The 22,030-nt window shown below is 35.2% G+C and overlaps 1 protein-coding gene across 1 annotated transcript in view; it reads right to left on the bottom strand.

Moving 5' to 3' along the window:
- Nucleotides 1-22,030, bottom strand: part of WNT5B (Wnt family member 5B) — a 137,700-nt gene that overhangs the window by 28,067 nt on the left and 87,603 nt on the right. The gene's annotated exons all lie outside the window — the stretch shown is intronic.

Raw genomic sequence — 22,030 nt, 5'->3', positions numbered from 1 at the left:
CTCATCAAAAAAGTGTATGACACCATGTCCATCTGATAACCAGGGGCCTGGAAGAGTTTAAACTGAGATTTTGGGAAGAAGCAATCCTGGTAAAACCTGGGCAGGTGGGGGATAGGCTGGGGCCACTGCGGTAAGGTTCTATATAGATCCAATGGGCTCTGCCATATATCTAGGCTCTGGATGGGAAAAGACATTTGAAAAAAGGAGTCTATCATCCAGTGGTTGGCTTTATCTACATTGGCTAATTTCTTTATTAGCAATCCTGAAAAGAGATAGAAGACTGACCTTGTTTTTGAAAGCATTTCAAGTATCTTCTTTTATTCATTTCTATAGTTATTTTAACATGGCAATTTTTCCCCTCTAAAATAAGAAAAGGCATATATTAATACCCATTTTGTAGATGAAAAAACTGAGGTGAAGGGGGCTTAAGTAGTATTCTCCAACGTTGTTACCAGCTCAACTGGCTCAGGACCCCAAGGGTTAGAAACTACTGTTTCAGCTCTTTGTCCACTAGAGTATGCTTGCCTTTCATTATGTGTTAAATTCAATAGAATAAAAGTGATTGCAAGCCCAGCATTGTGGGGTTCCATATTTATTCTCTCATTGTGACAACCGCATCAAATTTTCTCAGTTGAGAATTCAAAGGGTTTATAGATTCTACTCAGGATCGAAAATCCAGCTGGGTCCTTTCAGCTTTTTCCTATTTTTCCATGAATAAAGATTCTAACATGAGCCCTAAACAAACAATGATCTGTGATTTGAAGAAGCTCTCGAACTTAAATGGCCAAATCTACCTTAGGGTTGACTTAGAATATTTTTTAAAAATATGGGTTTTTGTCAATAATGTAATTAGAGAAGGATTTAAGTCATACAGGCTCAAATCAGAAGGCATTTTTGTCCTCTTGCTTTTGCAAAACTAAGCAGCATTGTGACCACAACCCTGTCCTGAAATCACCCTTTTCTGCCTAGGTAACATACTACACGTACAGTGATTCAAATGACAAAGAAAATAGTTTTCCTCATTAGCACATACAGAGGGGCAGAGTCCTGGAAGTCATAATTAGTTTAAGAATCAGTGAGTTACAAGTCAAGAGAAAAGATTAGTTTACTTGTTCAAATCTCAGAGGAAAAAAAATTTCCTATAGAGTTAAAATCTAGGAAATATTCATAGAAATGCTGAGACAGAGCCCAACCAGTAAGAAGGAAGAAAAAGAGAGCTTTGATTCTCCAGGATAATGGCCCCAACTCTGTAAATTCTATATGTAAAATCTTAAGTAATGATCTGAGACCTAGATCCACAAAAACAATTCTATGTTATTAGACCACAATCTTTACAAGGGTCACTTATCAGTAGGACAGAGATCTATTTTTCTTCTATCTACAATACCATTCATCTCTCTCACTATATCACTGAAAGCCTAAAATAGAATTTTAATGTTTTTCTATCAATACCACCTTCATAATCAGGTTCAACTACAATTTGAAACCTATACATGACAGAAATAAGAGATGTATGTACTGATCATAAACACATATTTTAGGCTCAAGGCCTAGGAAAATTTTAGTTTTAAAAGGTATTTATTTTGAGTTGAAAGAAACCATGTAATCAGTATTGTAAAACCAATATCAATAGCTAGAAAAAGAATCCATAGCAAATAACACAACATAATGTAGTATGACACAGTGTAGGAAAAGGTGACCTGGTTTATTATAATATAGGAAATTATGAAATGACTATATTTTTCCTCCTTAATCAAAACATTCTTAAACATAAAAGCAGAACTAAAAATGTTAGCATTTTTATTTATTTATAGCTATGTCAATAGCTTTTTTTTTTTTATTGCTTTTGGTTTCCCATGTCTGCCCAAGTTGGAAGTACCATATGATGAGAAAATTGCTCTTTCTTCCTGCTCACATCCCCCAAATAAAGAAAAATGACCCAATTTCCACTCAGTCAACATGTATGGAATGCTTCCTATGCATAAAGAACTATCCTAGCTCTACGTATATTGACATATGAATTAACAAATAGTGAGCTCAGAGAAGGGGGAGGGCAACAACAAAGTTCAGGGAGGCGTGACCATCACCTCCAAAGGGGAGGGATGATCCCCTTTCATGGTGATGTCTGGCATGGCTACACCTCTGATAACAGTTCATTTTCTTCTTTTCTCAAAGAGGATTTGAGAGAATTTGCTTCATGAAACTAAACCTTTCTTGACAAATTCAACACTTTCCATCTTAGAGGCGATTAAAGAAGGGAGCATAATTGATATGGTATAGGAGAAAACAAGTGCTAAATTCAGGAAATTTTCTAAATGAGTTTTTAAAATTTAAAGATAATTACCTACTTGGGCATAACTATTTTTAAACTTTCAAGTTCAATGGGAATGAAAAGTTTGGAGTTGACCTACATTTTTCTTTACTTTTTTTGTTGATATCTTTTGGTTTCTATATTTCTGGAAGGAGGAATTAATCCCTGACCAACTGACTTCACCTTCTTGAAACAAATGCAGAGAATTTAAAAATTAATATATAAATAATAAGTAAATATATAATGTAAAATAATAAAAATTAAGAATATATTAATACTATTTTATCCCTCTACAAAGTATGAACATCTTTCTCTACATTAGAAGAATAATATTGGGGGGTGGGGAAGATTGGCCCAAGCCCCTGAAAATCTTTAAATAGTTAAGCCTCTGGCACAACTGAAAATTTTAGAGAGAGTCCATAAAGGGAGCAGCTTTGTGATAGAGTTAGACCCTGAACCTATACCAAAGGAGAGAGAGAAACGATTTTCTCCTCTTTCTACATCCTAAATATAGATCATGGCATTTGAAGTAGAGCTACTCAATCAATAGAAGATCCCACAAGAAACATAGACACGTCGTTCAGGCAGAGTAGACACAGAAAATCAGTGTTCGGATAGGACCTCTGATAGAAAGAAAAGAAGTGGAAGAACAGGGTTTTAGCAATTTGTTAACCCATAACTTCATCATCTTTGATTTCAATCTGAAGGAAAATCAATGACCCTCTTCTCCTAGATTTACAAAAAAGGGGGGATGGAGTTCACAAAAATAACCAACACATCAACAGAGTCTGCTTATTGTGCAGTGTTGTATTATAGTTGCCTACCTCTGGAAAGAAGTAAAGGAGTGGAATTCTCATAGTTCTTCTCTGGGGGCAAGTTTGGACATTATAATGTCATAGCATTCAGTTTTGATTGCTTTGTTGCTATTTCTATTACATTTTTGGTAGTTCTATATACAAACACACATATATATATTTGCATGTGTGTACACACATAGTCTTCTTGGTTCTGCTGACTTCACTTTGTATCTTCCCATACTTCTCTGTATTCATCATTTTCATTATTTGTTACACTATAGCAATATTTCATTATATTCATATAATATAGGGTTTTTTTTTTAGCCATTATCTAATCAATGGGCATTATCTAATCTAATCAATTGCAGATAGCTTGTTTTTTGTTTGTTTGTTTTTTGCTGAGACAATTGGGGTTAAGTGACTTGCCCAGGTTCACACAGCTAGGAAGTGTTAAGTGTCTGAGGTCACATTTGAACTCAGGTCCTCCTGACTTCAGGGCTGGTGCTCTATCCACTGCACTGCTTAGCTGCTCCCAAATAGCTTGTTTTTAAATATTTGTTTGCACCCATCCTTAGATTGTGAGGGCTATCTTTTGCATTTTTTTGCATTCTCAATGCTTAGCATAGTTTCTGGCACATAAAAAGTACCTAATAAATGTTTATTGATGACTAGCATATATAGAACCTTTCTTTTTATCATAGACCTCTTTGTGGTATGTATCTAGCAGCGTGATAATGAAACTGTAGAATATTTTTCCTTTCTCCAATGTTGAACCAATACTCAGCAGCACCAACAAGGTAGTAATATGCCCATTTTTGACAATCCTTTCAACATTTACCATTCCCATCTTTTGTCATCATTTCCAAAATGTGGGAGTGAAATAAAATGTTGGAATTATTTTGATTTGCATTCTCTTGTCATTGGTGACATATAAAATTTTGTATACTTATTAAAAGCTGAAAATTATTTTGAAAATTGAGCACTTATTCACTAGGGAATGACTTTTGGACTTAAATATTTGTATTAATTCTGATTATATTCTTGTTCTGTAAAGTATTAAATTTATAAACTAAGAAAATGTAGTTAAACTTCATTATATTGCAGTTGCCCACTCATGAGTACTAAATTTTCCTCTAGTTGTTTAAATCATTCTTTCTCCAAGAAATGTAAATATACATGTCTTAAATGTGCCTTAGTAGATTGATTCCCAAATATATTTTATGTGTTTTGAACTTATTTGAAATAGGCATTCCTTTTTCTATTATTCCCTCTGCTGGAATTTGGTATTGCCACATAGAAATGCTATTGAGTGGGAGAGAAGGAGCATTTTGGATCCTGCTACTGAAGTTAACAATTATCTTATCTAGTCTTCTGCTAATTCTTTAAGATTTTCATTAGCAAACAGGGATGTCTTGTATGTTCTAACAGTCCACTACAAGGCTTCAAGTAGAAGCCAGAAGAGAAAAAGATTGTATCTGTATTAAGACAAACACTATACTTAAATTTGAAGACACTCATCATATGGAAGGTTCCAACTTAGTTAAAAAGCTTTTTAGTTGAAGTAGCTTCTCATGAGTTACCTACTTAAGGTAGGGAGGATTATGAGATGTCTGAGTAAAGGAAAAGTCTTAATGGATAAAACAACTAAATGACTAAATTTGCCTTTCAATTTCAGAAAGAGTTGGTATTAAATATAAACTCTGAGTATTCTTATCCCACTCTCATGGATGAGACAAGTTTTCTCAGAGCATAGCTACATTTTCCTCCCTTGGGGTTCTAGAAATACTCTAACATAAGGAGAAGTTAGCGAGTCGGCTTTCTAATGCCATTGGTTCAAACCCCCATTGGTGTGCTTCCTCCTAAGATTATCAATTGAGAATCAACTTAGCCAACTAGCCTTAATTAGTTTTTAGGAAGGGGGCAGTTGTTAAGGAACAGTAAGAACAGTTAGTATTTTTAAAAAATCCCTCCAAACATCTATGATACACTATCCCACAAGTACAAACACAATCTTCATAGTAGAATCAAATTTAGAAAGCACATGTGGCAAGGGGGTGATTCACAACCCCTGATTATTCAAAGTATCATTCTCCTATTTGCGGAGTGCTCAAGGTGTCCTTAGTCATGATGTAGTTTCTATGCAGGGTTCCTTGTGGAATTATGAATCTACATTCAATTTGTTCTTTACTCTTAATACATTCAATTGATTTGGTCAAATTGCTAAGATGCCAATGAGAAGATGGAAAATTTGAAGTTTAAAAGCTCTTGTTGGTAGAACTAATGTTTCTCCTCTTCCTCCTCCTCCTTCTCTTTCTCTTTTTCTTCCCTATCATAGCAATTCTTCTTCAAATATTTTACTGGAAGTTGCTTTAACATCTCTAATGACTTCAGTTCTAAGGTTGCTTGATGATGTGTGGATGAATCAAATGCCTCTTTCTTCAGCCTATCAAAACTCTTCTTGTGCAACATCATTCCAGTTCCAAGTACTTTTCACACTTAAGTCTAAAATCTAGGACTGAGACTGATTGGGCATTTTATCACTTATTTTAAGTGGGGAATCAAACAACTCCACCCTTATATCTGGAAAACATATCTCTGGTGACATGTAGTAAAAGTTGATATTTTTCTTGTCCCTTCACCAACTAAATACCCTGCTTACCTTTCTTCCCTTCTAAAAAGATCTAGAAAAACACTGCTGCTTTTCCATTATTCTTTAGGGAATTTTTAATTTTTCTTTTACTTTATTCTGAACTTAGGAAATAAAACAAGCATTTCTATAACATAGAACGAGGGGAAGGATGATTGTGCATGAAATTTCAAATCCATTACTTACAACTTGCTATTCCTTTTAATAATAATAGTTATCATTTGATTTTCTTTTTTTTCCTCTCTTTTTTTCCTTTGGACAATTCTAAAGATTCCATAGAAGTTTTTAAAAAATATATAATTGCAACTATGCAACACATTTGATTCCAGAGGATATTATGATTAGGAAAAGGGTAGGAAATGAGTTTATGAATTGTTCTATTTTGGGTATATATAAACCAGATTCAAAATTAGAATATCTGAATTTTCCATACATTTGGTTGGGCCACTTAAAAACTAAGACATGCCAGAAGGCACAATGGAAGGAGTAAGTAGGGATTTGGGTAGGAAGATTGAGGGGAGATGGGAATAAGGAATCAGACTGGGGGGAATGGGGAAGATGACCTATAAGGATTCAGAATCCCTAGGATATATACGAAATATAATCAGGTACAAGTATATTTCTTTTCCTAAAGGAAACTGAAAATCAGGCAAGAGATGTACACGTGAGTCTGAGGGGCAGTGATCATATAGGAAGCTCCATTTCACCTCTCTTTCTTCCCAAAGTTGGAAATTAGGCAGGAGATAAAAGTTCAACCTCTTGTGTATGTGAGGAATGCCAATCCTGCCCTGAAGAATCATACAAAGTTTGCTCTTTTATGGCAACTGAGGTTCTTGGCCTCTACTGCCTTTGGTAATGTTGATTACCAAGTAGATGTCCCCTGATCTTCCACACCAGTTTATATTTCCTTCTGACAATGGTTTCAATCTCGGAGCCATTATAGCTTGCCATCCTGGCATCTGGAGGAAGATCCTGGAGAGGGGCAGGGGAGATGGGGACTGAGTGGGCTTTACTTACCAGGTATCAGCTTACAGAGATGATAACAGTATTGCGTTTTGTTTTGTTTGATAAAGAAAAAGGTTCTTTCTCCAAGTTAAAAAGCTGAGGGATTCAGGGTAAATCTGGCTATTGCCACCATTGCTACATAGAATTCTGGCTTTTCCCTCCTCAGACTCTTGGGAAACCCTCTCGTAGGATTGTAGGTTTAGATCACTGTTTGGGGTCTTTTCAAAGTTTCAGAGTTCAGAAGGGGCTGGTCTGTGCTGTTACACAACCAAATAAAGTGCTTTGATTTCTTACCTTAACTTTGAAAAAGTGACCCAGATCCCTAAACTGGGAAAGAGCCTCAAATGTTTGGGGAATTCTGCAGGGACTAGCTTTTCTCTTTGAGGAGGGAGGTTTGATTTGATTTGATTTGATTTTTTTTATCGGTCTTTGGTTTGGGGAAGATCTTTGCAGACAATAAGACATATAGGAATTCTTTCTATATACAATGATATCTCATTATTAAAGGTAGTACAATCATAATTTTCAGAATGAAAATAATCTCAAGGCTCACCAGCTATGGTAACCTATCCTTAAAGGAATTTATGCATTGTTTGTAAACTATGCTACATAGACTTTGTGAAAAACAAAACAAAACAAAAAACAAAAACACAGGGAACAGCAAATGAATTGGAAGGGAAGAGTATAGAGGGAAGGGAATGTCACCTTCCCCCAACTCAGTTGATATCAACACATAATTAAGTGAAAGATGAGGAGATTTTCATAGGGTAAGATATTAAAGTAACTGTGATCACCTTGATATACCTTTACAAAGTATGAACACCTCTTGGAGTCAGAAGGAAAACAATGTAATTGTATAGTCAAACAAATTAGCTACACTCCAGAGGGGCTTTAAATATCTAAACCCAGGGAATTCTAGAGAGTACAAGCTCAGAAGAGGGAGAGAGAGAGAAGGCATTCCTCTCTCATCCTCCCACTAGTCGTGGTATCTAATAGCTAACATTTATAAAGAGTTCTAGGGTACAGAAAAATACTTTACAAATATTATCTCTATTGAATACTATGACAACCTCTGAGGTAGCTATAATGAGTTTCCTCATTTTATAGATGAGAAAATTGGGCCCCAAAAGATGTCTAGTCTCTGGGCAAGATTTGAACCCAGATATTTTGGATTTTAAGTCTCATGTTTTAATCACTGTATGAAAATGCACCTTAAGTCCAAAAAGCAACTTAATCAAGAGGACACACTCCATTCAGTAACAGCAACAACAACAGCTAACATTTACATAGCATTTGCTATGGATTAAACACTGTGCTAATCTCATTTATTATCTCATTTGATTCTCACAACAACCCTGGGAGGTGGTGCTATTATCAAGAGTTCTTTGGTTCATCAGAATTTGAGGGAGCAGACACATACACTCTAAATACAGATACAATCATCAAGAGAGAAAGTAACTTTGAGGAACAAGATCCCTGAAATCAAAGAGAGCTAACTACTGAATCATGAGAGAGAAAATTCTGGCAATAGAAGTCAAACTGTGGAGAACAGACCCTGAGAATCTAACTCATCAAAAACATATCTCCCCTCACCCTCGCCCTGAAATATGCAGAACCAGCACAAAAATAAAGTCTAAAGTCAAGAAGCAAACAAAGAACTCCAACAAAAAGAGCTACTATGGTGAGAGGGAAGCTCATGACACAAACAGGAAGAAAATTACTTGAAGAGACCTACAAACAAAGCCTCAAAGAAAAATGTTTGGCTACAAGTTCAATAAAAATTCCTAAAAGAGATAAAGTAAGAGTTTGAAAAAGAGGGGGGGAATATTTTAAAAACCAAATGAAGGCTATAGAAAAAAAGATATGAAAACAATTAACAGTTTGGAAAAAAGAAAAACACAATATTACTTAAAAAAAGAACACCTTGAAAATCAGAATTCATCAAATGGAAGCTAATGATCCCAGAAGACATTAAGAAATAACAAAACAGAAATAATAAAACAAAGTCAAAAAGTCTAAAGAAATTTTTAAAAAATGCGAACTGTCTCATAGGAAAAAACAACTGAATTGGAAAATCAATCAAGGAGATATAATTTAAGGTCCCTTGGATTTCCTGAAAGACATAAACAAAAAAGAGCCAAGAAATCATATTTTAAAAAAATAATACTACCCAGATGCCTTCAAACCGAAAGATGGCAAAATAATATCTTGAAGAATCTACTGATTGTCTCCCAAAAGAAATGTCAAAATAAAAACTCCCAGGAATATTACAGCTAACATCCAAAACTCCCAGGTCAAGGAAAAAATACTGCAAGCATCAAGAAAGAAAGAATTCAAGTACTAAGGAGCAACATTCAGTACATTGTCACCAGGCATCTTAGAAGTCTAATTAGAGGAAAGACCCAGGTATAAATTTGTTATGTTTTGAGGATCTCAAAAGAAGAATGGAAAGATAAAGAAGAAAAATGTAGAAAGGGAGGAAGAGAGAAGAAAGAAAATTATATCACATAAAGAGGCAATGCAAGAAGGAATTTATACAATAGAGAAAGCTATAGAAAGAAATGGACAACACTTGAAACTCATATTCATTTGACCTGGTGAAAGGTAAGAAGGACATATATACACATAGTTATAGAAATACATCTTATCCAACAGGGAAATAGAATGGAAAGAGGGGAGGGAAATAAGAGAAAGGGTAGATTAAGGAAGGAAGTACTTAGTTAATACTCAAATTAATGAAGGCTATTCACTGAAAGGTCTAATGCTGAAGCTTTGGCCACATAAAAAGACAGGACTTGCTGGAAAAGACCCTAATGTTAATAAAGATTGAAGGGGGAAAAAAGGGGGGACAGCAGAGGAGGAGATGAATAAAGAGTATCATGGAAAAAAATGAACATGAATTTGGATAGATCTTTATTTTACCCATAAAATTAAAGAGGATAGCAGAAAGGATTAGAAACAAAAATCCAACAATAGATTGCTTAATGGAAACACACTTGAAACAGCAAGATACACAGAGAGTTAAAATAGAGACTGGAAAAGAATCTATTATGCTGCAGTGGAAGTAAGGCTGGGTTGTAATGATCTGAGACAAAGAAAAAGCAAAAAGAAATGCAATGAAAAGAAATAAACAGGGAAACTTCATTTTACTAAAAGACAACATAGACAAGTAAAGGATTCAAATAGAATTAAATATACCTATATTAATATTATTATATTAATATATAACACATTATATATTATATTGATATAATTAATAATATATTGATATATAATAAAAATTATATATTAATATATAATATACCTCTGAAAAATACTGAATGGAAATAGAAATATAAATTCCTCAGGTAGCACAGCACACTTACAAAAACTGACGTTGTATTATGGGATAAAAACTTCACAAATAAATGCAGAAAAGATGAAATATTAAATGCATCTTTTTTCTAACCATAATACAATAAAATTGCATCCAAATTGTAATTAAAACAAAGATTAAAAATTCATTGGAAACTAAACTTTAGGAAATCTTAAAGAATGGATAGGTCAAAGAACAAATCATCTGAGGGGAATCAATGAAAAAAAATAAGAAGAAATGGGATCTAGCAGTCCTTGTACAATGACAGTAGAAAGCTGTAATTGTCAAAACAATTTACTACTCTACTGGGTAAGAAAAAGAAAAATTGATCAGTAGAATAGGTTAAACACATGATATAAGCACAGTAACCCATTATTTGATAAAACACTCAAATCCCAACGATTGGGGCAAGAACTCTATATTTGACAAAAACTATTGAGAAAATTGTAAACAATATAGCAGAAACTAGATATAAACCAACAGCTCACATCAGATAGCAGCACTAAAAGGGTACCTGATTTAGAAAGAAAGGATGACATCATAAGCAAATTAGAGGCGCACAGAAGAAATTACCTGTTATATTTCTGATTATGGGGAGAGTTCACTATAAAATAAGAGATAGTAAAGTTCATAGGAGGCAAAATAGCCAATTCTGATTACATAAAATTAAAAAAAAAGTTTTATAGGACAAAACCAATATGGCTAAAATTGAAAGAGAAGCAGAAAATTGGCAGAAGAAATTTTTGCAGTGAGTTTCTCTGAAAAAGGTTTTATTTCTACAATATTTAGGGAACTCAATCAAGTTTATAAGAACCATTCCCCAAATGATAAATGGCTAAAGAACATGAATGAAGTTTTCAGAGGAAGAAATTTAATCTATCAATATCTATATGAAAAAAACTCTAAATCACTAATACTTAGAGAAATGAAAATTAAAAAATTCTGGGAGATCTCCTTACATTCTTCGATTCCTTAAATTGAGAAAGAAGGAAAACGAAAATTTATGAAGGGACCATAGGAAAATAAGCATTTTAATGGAGTATTGTGGAACTATGAGCTTGTCCAACAATTCTAGAAGACAACTTTGAAAGACTTGGGGACTCAGATCAATACAATGAGCAACCACAGTTTCAAAAGACTCATGATAAAAGAGGATATCCATCTGCAGTTAGAGTAGTGATGAACTCAAAATGCTGATTGAAAAAGGTTTTTTCCCTTCTTCTTTTTCCTATCTCTCCCTTCCTTCCTTCCTTCCTTCCTCTCTTTCTCCCTTCCTTCCTTCCTTCCTTCCTTCCTTCCTTCCTTCCTTCCTTCCTTCCTTCCTTCCTTCCTTCCTTCCTTCCTTCCTTCCTCCCTTTCTCCCTCCCTTCCTTCCTTCCTTCCTTTCTTCCTTCTTCCTTCCTAATGGCTGATGAAAGAATTTGTTTTGCATGACTATGCATATTTGTTATGCATTTTATTTTTCTTGTCTTTTCAATAGGTGGGAGGAGAGGAGTATAAAAATTGAACAAGAAATAAAATTTAAATTTAAAAAAATGAATTGAGTGAATATGGATTCTACTTCGAATCTACTTGATATTGGGAAAACCCCTTGGAAGATACAAAGTTAAGTACAGTATGTTTCTTGCCACTAAAAGTGGGTCAGAGATTATGTATTACAAGGCTTTAAAGAGAGACTCAAATAGCACTGCATTTGGAATTCAATACAACTAGTTACTTTGAAGGCCTCTTAGTTTCTGGGGCCTATAACTGAGAAAAGTGAATACTTGGCACCATCTGCTGGGACTTGAGTAAAACTGCAGACAGATTAATGAGTGACACTGCCATTTCAAGCAAGTGCCATTTGCTGGAACTGAAGAATTGTGATCTGAGTGCCTTAGTAAGGGATGTCACAATGAAGATCTCTATTCAGAGTAATGTGTCAGGGACTGAGGCCTTATAGGAGTTTTGGAGCAAATTATCTAAGTCAGGTGTCAGCAGGGTTTTAACCAGGGCAGGACAATCAGAATTTTGTCCTAGAGTAACGTACTTTTATCTCTTTACATCCCTCGGATTCCTTAAGATGAGAAAACAGAAAAATGAAAATTGCTGAAGGGCCTGTGGGAAAACAGGTATTTTAATACAGTGTTGGTGGAACTATAAGCTTGTCCACAATTCTGAAAAGCAATTTGGAACTATACCCAAAAATTATTAAAATGGATACCCTTTGAACCAGAGATATTGCTAATATATCTAAATCTCAAAAAGATCAAAGAAAAAAAGGGAAAAGACCTATATATACAAAAATATGGTAGCAAAGAATTGGAAACTGAAGGTATGTCCACTATTTGATGATTGGTTGAATAGATTATGATATATGAATGTGATGAAATACTACTTTTCTGTAAGAAATGAGAAAAGGGATAGTTTTAGAAAAACCTGCAGAAAAGACCTATAAGTACAAAAAATTTATAGCAATTGTTTGAAAAGTTTTCAAAGGAAGAAATCTAATTTATCAATAGCCATATGAAAAAATGCTCTAAATCACTAATATTTGGAGAGGGAGGCGGTTTGAAGGAGGAGGAATGGGTTTCTTCTAATAGTTGTCCAAAGACCACCATTTCTTTGTCTCTCAATCCTCCAGGGGCCTGGCACAGGATGACCCTAATATTTTACTTGGCACTGGGCAGGAATCTCAAGGTTCTTATATCAAAATGCCCCTTTCTGGAACTTTGATTTTCCTCCCCCAATAGATTTACTCTTTGAGAGAATAGCCTGAACCTTCTCCTAGTACAATTGTGGTAGCATCAGGCTTCCAATCTCACAGATCTATAAGTTTAGACATCCATTCCCTCATTCTTCATATTTCATATGTTGTCGAATCTTGTTCATTCTACCTATACAACATCTGGATCTCTATCTTACCTGCACAACCTGTCACCATCTTTCCATTTACACAGACTCACCAGGTCTACTGCAATGCCCTCCAGTTAGCCTCCCTACTTCTAGTTTCTCTGCTCTCAACCTTTCCATTGATTTTCTTTTGCAAAAATAATCATCAACAAACATTCCAATTATTATCTAATAATTAGATGGCCCAGATCTGAAATCAGGAGGACCCAAGTTAAAATTTTGGCTTCAGACACTTAATATTTGCTAACTGTGTGACTCTGGACAATTGTCTTGCAGAAATAAATAAAAATGGAAAAGCACTTTATATACATCATTTTGTTTGCTCCCACAACTACCTTGAGAAGTAAGTGCTATTTTTACATCTGTTTTTATAAATAAAGAAACTGAGGTTTGTCCAGAGTCACAAAACAGCAAGTCTATATTCTAAAATAAATCTTTTAACTGTAAACCCCATTCGATTACAATACCACTGTGCCTTAAATAGCAAAAATTAAAAACAATTTTTCTATCATTGCCAATTTCCAAAGGTATCAATGCTTTAGTCAATAGGCTAGTTCCATTATATGTCTGAATATGTGATAATAGCAGCATCACTAGGTCAAAGGCATGTATGGTTTAGCAATTTTAGGACTAAAGTTCAAAACTGTTTTTCAGAAAGGCTGATCCTATATATAATTTTGACAAGAGTGCACAACTGTGCCTGGCCTCCCATGAATGCTCTAACATTTGGCATTTTTGATTTCTATCAATCTGATAAATATAAGGTAAAAGTTCAGTGATATTTTAATTTTCAGTGATAGGTAGCATTATTTTACATGACTGTTGATAACTTGAATTTCTTCCTTTGAGAATTTTCTCATATCCTTTGACTACTTATTTGTTAAGGAATGGTTCTTCTTCTTCTGTATTTGAAACGATTTCCTTAGTTTATTGTTTCAGTGCCCCAAAATGAGAACTTTGGATATCAAACTTTTATCAGAGATTTGTTGCAAAGATTTTCCCTAATAAGTTGTTTTATTCTTTCAATTCTATAGCAATTTTATTCATGAGTTTCAATTTTATGTTGAAATTGTTCCTTTTGTCTTCCGACTTATTCTATTACTTATTAAGAATTCTTTTCCCAGAGTACTGAAAGCCACCTCTTTTCATTCTCATGTCATGTATCCATTTGGAACTTATTATGGAATATGATGTAGTGGTATTTTTAAAATATAAATCTGACCATATAAATTCCCTGCTAAAAGATCTGTCATGGTTCCTCATGCCTCCAGGATAAAAGACAAAATTTTCAACCTGTCACTTTTATTCCTTCATAATAATTCCAACCTATTTTCCAGTTTAATTTCATATAACATATTCCCTTTCATGCAGTCATCATTCTAGGTAAATGTTCTTGCTTCTTTCCTGTACCTTTACAAAAGTAGAATTTACTTACTCTTTACTCCATTTGCTAGAATTCCTAGTTTTTGTAAAAGCAAATCTCATATGTCCTCATGTAAAGAGTACTCTTCTTTCTTCACTCTTCCATTCTGTCAAACTGGATTTCTTTGTTTGTTCATTACACATGATATTTCAATTCCTTCCTCCATGATTTTATAATAGCCTATTCTCCATTCTTGGAATGTACATCCTCTTCACCTTGACTTCTTTCTTCTTTTTAGGTGTAGTTTAAGTACTGAAGCCTTTCTTGATTCCCCCAATTGCTAATGCCTTCTGTCCCTAACAACCAACAATATTCTGTTACTATTTATCATGTTATGCCATTTCTCAATTTATTGTGTGCACTTAAATATTTGCTTATTTCCCACAAGAAAGTAAGCTCCTTGACAGTTGAGATTGTTCATACTTATATTTGTATTTCCTAGGACAGGGCCTGACACCAAGTAGATTCTTAAATGCTTTTTAATGTTAGTTGATTAAATGATCTATATGTATTTATCTTTGGTATGTACTCCAGTAAAATCTTAAGTACAAGAGACTCAATAACGAAAATCTTAAATCTTTGTCATAGAGATACTAAATGAAGAATTCTTTAAATCCTGGCTGGAACATGTCACTGATATGATACAAAGGTTATAGAGGACTAAAGTAGGGAAATATGAGTGATTATTGAAGAGCTTCAACAGATCAGTTTATGATACATGTAAATTGAAAACAGTGTTCCAATACTATGGTAACTGATGTATATGAATTGTCAGTTTAACAGAGAATACCCATGTTTCTAATTACTTTCTTTCAGGAGGAAAGTTTCTAAATTTTGGTTCCCAAGTTGGACATAAATGAAAATGATTAAATAGCAAAAAGTGCTGGGAAATGATCTAGTAAGTAGAGCCCTCCACTGGAAAGAGAAAAGGACTTGGGACCAGAAGTCAGAGCAGCTTTATTTAAGAACAGCTCAGTGTTATCACAACAGGTAGTGGATAGAATGCTGGGTTTGGAGTAAGGAAGTTTTATTGTTGTTGAGTCATTTCAATCCTGTCCAATTCTTTGTGACTTCACTTGGAGTTCTCTTGGCTGATACTATAGTGGTTTGCCATTTCCTTCTTCAGCTCATTTTACAGATGAGGAAACTGAGTCTAAATGGGTCACATGACTTGCCCAGGATCAAACAGATAATAAGTATCTGAAGCCAGATTTGAATTCAAGCCCTCTTGACTCCAGAGCTGGCACTCTATCTACTATATCATCTAGCTATTCTAGGAGAAAGAAAGATGAGTTCAGATCAATCTCAGATATTATTTGTGTGACCTGGACAAGTCATTTAACTTCTGTAAGCCTAAGTTTCATCATTTGTAAAAGGGAGATAATAATACCTATCTCCAAGGGTTGTTGTAAACATTAAATGGAATACTTGTAGCACACACTGAAGGAATATGTTTATTCCCTTTCTATTCCCCTTTCCCTGTAGTTTGCCAACCTCTACCCTAGAATTGTACATCCTTGCTATCAATGGATGGGGCTTGTTGCAAAGTAAATTAGTGTCTCATTTAATTTCATTCTATTCTATAATTTGAACAAGCAGACTAGCCCAAGTCATGCTAACCTACAACAAAGAACCCAGTGCTTGAAAGAGAATTGTTCTTCATTTTTTTCCCCTTATATTTTTATGGAAACTAACGGGAGAAGGGAGAAAGGTAGTACTAGGATTCTATGAGAAGGGAACCAGTCTTAGGACTCTACAATGCTAGATTACCTGAAACACGTACATGTATCTTACATGTATCTATGTATTCTATGTGTGTGTCCAATCTTCTTTTTGATACTTTTTATATTTATGGAAGAATGTCTAGGTTTATAGGATAATGTTTGTTACTATTTATCATACTATGCCATTACAATAAATATCTCCACCCTTAGCTGTGTCAAATGACTATTGAGGAAAAATTCAAGAGTAGGAATTTATTGGCTACATAGTTTTAAGAATGCAGAACTATTTTAGGGCAGAAGTTCTACATGGGACCCAACCAGCAAATGCAAGTTGAAGAGATAGTCTCTGCTATTTTAATGACTAAAGGGAATAGGGCTTTGGATTATTTAAAAACATATGGTAAAAACCCAGGAACAGCCTTATTGTCAATGGAGAAACACTTTCTTAATACAAATAATGATTAAGTAAGAATGCTTCTCTCGTCCTATCATTTGACTTACTTCTAGAAATGCTAGTTATATCTATAAGTTAAGAGAACAAAGTTAAAAGCATAAACATCAAAAAGAGTAGACCCGAAGCTCCTATTTTACAAGGGAAAATTCAGTCTTGGGGAAGAGTACTTCCCCCCAGAAATGCCCAAGTAAAGACAAAAGGAATCAAGAAAATATAGTTTTAAAAGCTAGAATATACAAGAAGCTACTAATTTTATTTAGTAGCTTCTTGTAAATTCTAGCTTTAGTGAGCAAAATTTGTAATTTTGACCTAAGTAGCTCTCAATGCAGGACTTCCTCCCATACTCAAAACTTCCTACAATATTAATTCCTAAGTCTTTTACCCCCTCTAGTACTAGCCTGGAAAAACTTTTATATATGCTGGAACCAAATTTTAAAATGTGCCAACTGATGAAACGAATAACAATGAGTGCCTATATAATGAGGGGTTGGACTAGGTAAAGAGCTAAAACTTAACTAGGGAAGGACAAGAACGTTTTCTGTCAGGGTACAAAAGTCTCTGACAGTATTTCTAGCTTAGAATTTAATTTTTTTTTAAAAAGATAGAAAATAGAAAGCTACCAGATGTCATGCTTCCTCCCTTTTCCAAATCCTATGACCACATCCCAGTGAGCTGATTCCTTCTGGAAACCAGTCCCCATCACAAGAAAGTTTGTCCCCAGTGTCTTTTCCTTCCCATAAGGTCTTTTATTAAAACTTAAATGTTTCTCTCCTAACCCTAAGAGAATTTTTCTTTCAAAATTAATTTGAGGATGTTTCATGCTACTTGTCCCAAGTAAATTTCTCTGATTATTGTTCCTTACAATAAAATAGCTAATTTATGACTCTAGATGGTTTCCAAGTTACATTCCAATTATAACATTCTATATAGTCCTATGGTTCTTTTTGTTTTAATTTCTATAATATAGAGATTGGCAAAAAAAATGTTACTTAGGTTCTAATCCTAACTAAACTCCAAATTATTACAGATAAAGGCAAGTCACTTTCCTTCTCTGGTCCTCAATTTTCAAATCTGTAATTATGAGGTTTGGACCAGATGATCACTAAATTACCTTCCAGCTCTAGATTCATTCTGTTATCCACTTCCACATTAAACTCTCATTCCTCCAATTTTTCATCTCCTTTTCTGTATGAATAGTAAGTTCGTTGAAGTAGCCATTCTCTTTCCTGATCATTGTTCCCTCCCCTGCTTTACTTATTTCCGAAGCACTTGTTACCCTTTCCCTGTCCTGAAGGGTTGTGGTCCCCAAGTCAGAAATTTCCTTGGGCTTTACATCCTTAATTTATTTAAATAAGCTTACTAAAACCTAATGAAAGACAATGTTAAAGGCCTGACTACAAACAGAAGGTAACACAATTACATAGACACATATTCCATTGTATATAAGTACGATATAGGGACAAAGCTAACATTCAGCTGAAGAAAATGGATAGACACAAAGGCTATGTGTTTTTATTTTATAAATTCATATATAAAATGCCAGCTAAAATATACTGGTTTTATTCTGGAGGGCAATTTGAAATTATGCCTAAAGGACAATCAGTCTGCATACCCTTTGATACAACAGTGTCCCTACCGGGTCTTCTAAAGAGATCATAAAAGAGGGGAAAGGATCCACATGTACAAAAATATTTGTAGCAGCTTTTTTTTTTAGAGTAGCAGAGAATTGGAATTGAGTGGCTGCCCATCAATTGGGAAATGATTGAATAAGTTATGATATATGAATGTAATGGAGAACTGATTCCATTCCATAAAATTCCAATTCCATAGAACATTGTTCTAAAAGAAATGATGAGCAGGCTGATTTCAGAAAAGCCTGAAAGATTTACATGAACTAATGCTGAGTGAAGTGCGCAGAAGCAAAACATTATATACAGTAACAGAAAGATTATGTGATGATTAACTGTGATGGATTGGCTATTCTCATTAATGCAATGATTCAAGACAATTACAATAGACTTGGATTGGAAAATATCCAGAGAGATCTACTGAGACTGAATATGAATCAAAGAATAAGTATTTTCACCTTTTTGTTTTGTTTACTTTTTCTTGTCTTGTTTGCTTTTTTTTTTCCTTTTTGGTCTGACTTTTCTTGCACAACTGACAATGTGGAAATATGTTTAAAATACTGCAATGATTCAAGACAATTACAATAGACTTGGATTGGAAAATATCCAGAGAGATCTACTGAGACTGAATATGAATCAAAGAATAAGTATTTTCACCTTTTTGTTTTGTTTACTTTTTCTTGTCTTGTTTGCTTTTTTTTTTTTCCTTTTTGGTCTGACTTTTCTTGCACAACTGACAATGTGGAAATATGTTTAAAAAGGATTGTATATGTTTAACCTCTATCAGATTGCTTGGTGTCTTGGTGGGAGAGGGGGGAAAAAGAAGAGAGGGAGGAAAAATTTGGAACACAAAAGTCTTATAAAAATGAATGTTGAAAATTATCTTTACATGTAAAGTAAAATACTACTGACAAATAAAATATGTTGGTTTTGGCTAACCAAAAAAAGCTTAATGTGGAAAATAGTTAGAGACAGTGAAATTCCTTACTAGCTTCCTTTAACATCAAAAAATATTTAACCATCTCTTTATACTTGGAGCAAAACAAACAAAGAAACAAAAGAAATCTCAGCAGGTAACATAATGCCTTACATATAGTAGGTACTTAATTAATGTTTGCTGTCTTAGAATCTATAGAAAACAAGAATTTAGGGCACCAGGTAAGTTTATAGTATTTTTTAAAAGCAGATTGTGTGAACAAAGGTGGGGAAGAAGTGTTTTCAGGCATGATAGACATAGAGAATTACAGAAATGAGAGATAGAGTGCCAGGTGTGAGGAGCAAAGAAAAGATCAATTTGGCTGGATCTTAGAAGACTGAGATAGATAGATAGATAGATTCAAGTAATACTGGAGTTTATATTTTATCCTAGAGGCAACAGGGAGTCAATAATGTATTAAGGGGATAGAATCAAAGTTAATAGCTGTATGGAAGATGAGAATTTCAATAGCTCAGGCAATGAGTAATAAGGATCTAAACCACAATGGTGGCCATGTGAGTGGAGAAGTGGTTTTAGATGTGAGAGATGTGAAAGTAGAATTGTTCTATAAGAAATAATGAACAGGCAGATTTCAGAAAAACCTGGAATTACATGAATTACATGATGCTGAATAAAGTGAGCAAAACCAGGAGAACGCTGTACACAGTAACAACAAAACTGTGTGATGATCAACTATGAGTGATCTAGCTTTTATCAGCAAAACAATAATCTAAGACAGTTCCAATAGACCTGTGATAAAAAATGCTATCCATATTGAGATACAACTGTGGAGAAAGAACTATGGGGACTGAATGTCGATTGAAGCACATTATTTTCACTTTTTTTTTTTTTTGGTTTGCTTTTTCTTTCTCATGTTTTTTTCCCCTTCTGATTTTTTTCTTTTACAACATGACTAATAAGGAAATATATTGAAAATGATTGTATATGCATAATCTATATCAAACTTCTTCCTGTCTTGGGGGAGGGGGAATAGAAGGAAGAGAGAGAGAAAAAAAGAGAGACAAAACCTTACAAAAATGAATGTTGAAAACTATATATGTAATTGGAAAAAATAATTTTCACTTTTCACTTTTACTATTAAGTGAAAAAATAAAAATTCAAAAATTCAAAAAAATAAAGTGAGATGTGAAAGTAGAAACAGAAATAGCAAATGAATACACAGAGTGAGGGAGTCCATTTAAGAAAAATGCTGGTGTTATAAATCTTAGAATTGGGGAAAAGTATCTTTCATAGAAATAGGGAAATTTGGGAAAGATGAGTTGTTTTGAGTTTGCTGAGTTTGAGTTCAAACATCCATTCTGAAATAGCCAACAGGCAACTGGTGATGTAGAACTGAAACTCAGGGGAGAGCCGGGTGTCAGATATATTCTTTTGAAAGTCATCTGCCTAGAAGTAAAAATTAAATCCAGGAGAAGTGAAAATAAGGCTTTCTAAAAAAAAATTATGACAAGGGGGACTTTGTTTTCCTTGACTATGTATTTTGTTACAAGGGGTTCAATTTTTATTCTTTTTTATATGATGGTGGTATGGATAACTGGGAAAGGTGAATTTTTGTTACTTAGATTAATGAAAATTAAAGTAATGAGAGCCAATGAGGTCAACAAAAAGAAAGTAACTATGATAGAGTCTATGGGACACTCATAATTAAGGCAGTGTGATATTGATGATCCAGCAAAGAATTCTGAAAAAGACTAAAGAACTAGAAGACTAGAAGATCACTAAAATGTAGGAGAGAAAGAATATAAGAGGCGAGGATGCCAAAACAGTGTAAAATGCAGCACAGGGTTGCATGAATGAAGGAACTGAAATATTGAATATGCACTCCGTATATACAGGGAAGACCCTCTTGCCATACATCCCAGCACAGGATACTGTCCTAAAAAGCACTGCTTAAATCTCCCGGAAATGGTACCTTTTGGGGGACAACCAACAGTTCAGGATTTTTGGCAGAAATTCTTAAGGTATATTAGTCATCCATGAAAGTCAAATAGCATTGTCTTGATACAAAAGTATACATGCCATATCCTGATAATGCTTCCTTAAAGGGAAGCCTTACTTCTGTGGAAGGCAGGTAACTTTTTCAGGTTGTCTCCAAAAACACCACCACGAATTCACCACCCCGTGGTGTCCGGGGCGCTCTGCACAGTGCCTGGCACAAAGTTTGCGCTTAATGACTGACGGGGGGCAAGTAAGAGCCTGGGGAGGGTCACACAGAAAGGCAATGAAGCCAGGTGGGTGCTGAGGGGAGAGTCCCAAAGGTGACCCAGAGGGCTGAGGGCACAGAGACGAGGCCGCCCTCGCCATGCAGGTGGCCCATCCAGGCTAGGATGGAGACACCGAGGAAGCCCCGGTAAAACCAGCAGGGGAGGCTGGGAAGCGGTGGATAGGCAGGACAACCAGGGAGGAAACTGGACCAGGTAAAAGAGGGAGCCAGCGCCTCCCTGAGGGGCGGGCCAGGAGAGGGCTGCCGTAAACTCTCATCCGGCGCCTACGGGGTTAACCATCAGGGCCGAGGAGAAAGGGAAGAACTCGGTTTCCAGGGTAACGGCTCCGACTGTTCCGGCAGCACTGGCTCGTACCACTGTCCCAGCGGGCCCGGGGGTAGCCAGAAGGGAAGGGAGAAGGAACTGCTCAGCGGAGGGGGACGCCCCGGACTCTACCAAGTGCGCAGCCCGCCCGCTAGCCCTGAAGCCTGAGGGGAGCCTCGCGACGGCGGCCGAGACGGCGAAAAGAGGAGAAGGAGGAGGCGGAGGAGGAGGAGGAAGCGGAGGAGGAGGAGGAAGCGGCGGCGGCGGTC

Source organism: Sarcophilus harrisii, chromosome 5 (assembly GCF_902635505.1).
Source record: "Sarcophilus harrisii chromosome 5, mSarHar1.11, whole genome shotgun sequence".
NCBI classification, from domain to species: Eukaryota; Metazoa; Chordata; class Mammalia; order Dasyuromorphia; family Dasyuridae; genus Sarcophilus; species Sarcophilus harrisii.
This window is presented reverse-complemented; position numbering and strand designations above follow the sequence as displayed.